The 2,278-nt window shown below is 44.3% G+C and overlaps 1 non-coding gene across 1 annotated transcript; it reads left to right on the top strand.

The window, feature by feature from the left end:
* Positions 1–1,156: 1,156 nt before the first annotated feature.
* On the top strand, positions 1,157–1,228 carry Trnap-cgg (transfer RNA proline (anticodon CGG)). The gene has a single exon. It is a non-coding gene; the product is annotated as a tRNA-Pro (tRNA).
* Positions 1,229–2,278: the final 1,050 nt, after the last annotated feature.

The following is a 2,278-nucleotide window of genomic DNA, read 5'->3' on the forward strand; positions in this document are numbered from 1 at the left end:
TTAGAATGTACCCATGAATAACTTGGTATTAAATTAACCACACTTCAGTGGAAATTTCATCTAAAAGGTGGAGTAGATGCCTTCATACTTATGTGGAGCCACAACCTCCAATTATTTTTAACTCAAATCCAATTCAATCTGGCTTGTATACTCCATAGACATGCGGTGAAGTTGTTAAACACAGACTTCCGTAGCACAGACTTTTCTTTGCTCTTAATCATTGGGGCGTTGAATGGTGTGTTGGAGGGAAATGGCCATTGGCTTTTCTTCTTGCACGGAATAAAGATTTGCCGGTGGGTACATTGCGTGAGCACCACAAAGCATTCCTTTCACTTGATCTCTTTTTTTAATGCTCTTGTAAAAGAAGTGGCTGCAAGGGTGGCGCTCGCCAAGCAAGTTCACCATAATACACGGCACTCCTGTCAGATAGCCTTGTCCGCTTCTTGTCCCCCGCAAGTGGACAAATGGACTCTCTGAGACATTTCTTTCCCAGCGATTCGTTGCACAATCCGGCTCATTCAAAAATGAAAAATTTATCGAGGCGGCTTTTCACCGCTCCTTTAAAGTATGCGTTATGTCTTAATACACGATGATAATACGCGACAATAACGGTTTTATCTCGCATCTTCTGCGAAAACGAAATTAGTACCGCGCACGGATGTATGTTAAAAATTGTGCAGTTACCTAACTCATTGTTATTCGTACTCTAACTCGAAGAACTTACGGTCATGGAACAGCTGGTCGCACCAGTGCGACCTACGTATCCATTTTTTTCTTTCTGTTTCTATTCCATTCTATTCTATTCTATTCGAGGAATTTACAACATTCTCGTTTTTATTATTATAACTCTTTGTTATTGTTCTTTCTTTCTTCCTTTCCTCTTTCTTTCTTTTTTCTTTTGCCTCGGCAAATCTTGTCCCCGCATTCGCTTCTTTCATCCATTGTTTCGGAGTCTATACGTCGGGAGACATTTCGTTATTCGGACTCGTCATTCTGCCCGCTTGATGATTTTCTAACGTTCGTTACTGCTTAGGAGAAAAAGAAGAAATAATAAAAAGAGAAAAGAAAAAGGAACTATCGTCTTGCCCGTAGCATAATGAAACATTACGAAAAAATGATATTGCTTCGAATGTATTACAAGAATCTGCTATCGTGCGGCTCGTTGGTCTAGGGGTATGATTCTCGCTTCGGGTGCGAGAGGTCCCGGGTTCAAATCCCGGACGAGCCCGTTTTTAACAAACAAACGTCATTCACGTTTTATTATACGGTGCGACAACGAGCAGCGAAATTAACATGTCTGGAAGATAACACGCTCCACTTAGAGAATTTTGATTAGCCTGGCTTTCAGGCGCTATCAGTTCGTCATCGTGACGTGACGTGACGTGACGTGACGATGACGCGAGCAACTTGGTGGCACGGTGCTCCCGGACAGGTGCGCAACCTTTCCATTTTTGCTTTCAGGGGGGCGTTATACGCTGGATGCCGTTATACGTTGTTATACGTTACGTTGAAGAACCTGTGTAACAACGGACGCTCTCAGCAAGTTTACCCACCTCACATTGCAAGAAAAAGTTAGCAGTTTCAGTCCATTCAGGCACTAGATTAATTGCCACAACCGTATTAGGCTCTTTGGAGAGTAAAATGTATGAAAGCGTATGCGAAGTTTATGGGACTATTGGGGGTGCCAGGGAGTGAATCTCAGGATCAAGGGACCAAAACGGGGAGTAACTGCAATCTAAGAGACTAGAAGCTGTAGTTAACCCCCTCAATTCACTCATTTTCCCCCAATGTGTAATCAGTGGCGAATCCAGGGGGGCGGAATTGCCCCCCCTAAAGCATTATACATTATGTTTCCCCTCTCTCTCCCTTCGCTACGAAACCGCCCCCCCCCCCCCCCCGACCGAAGCGAGGGTCCGGATCCGCCAATGGATGCAATATTTATGGATTGCAATTCACGCGCGATAGTGGAAAATGTGGTCCGCCTTGCTGCATTGCTCCCACTATGAGGCAATCCGCGAAACCCTTAGTCCGGCCCATGCTATAGTAGAGGATTACAACTAAAAAGATTTCGGGACGCTGGCCATCCTTGTAACAAGTTGAAACGCGCTCTTTTTGTTAGCTTCATCCGCACAGCTGGACCTGTGGACAGAATATGGCACTTTTATCGATGCACAGATAATATGGCCATATCTCTAAAGATATCGCTAATCATGGCTAAGTGGTTCCACTATGTCTTTATCCCCCAAGAGGGATTTGATAAGTGCGTGCGATTTCACAT

The sequence above is a fragment of the Ornithodoros turicata genome, chromosome 5, assembly GCF_037126465.1.
Source record: "Ornithodoros turicata isolate Travis chromosome 5, ASM3712646v1, whole genome shotgun sequence".
Taxonomy (NCBI): Eukaryota; Metazoa; Arthropoda; class Arachnida; order Ixodida; family Argasidae; genus Ornithodoros; species Ornithodoros turicata.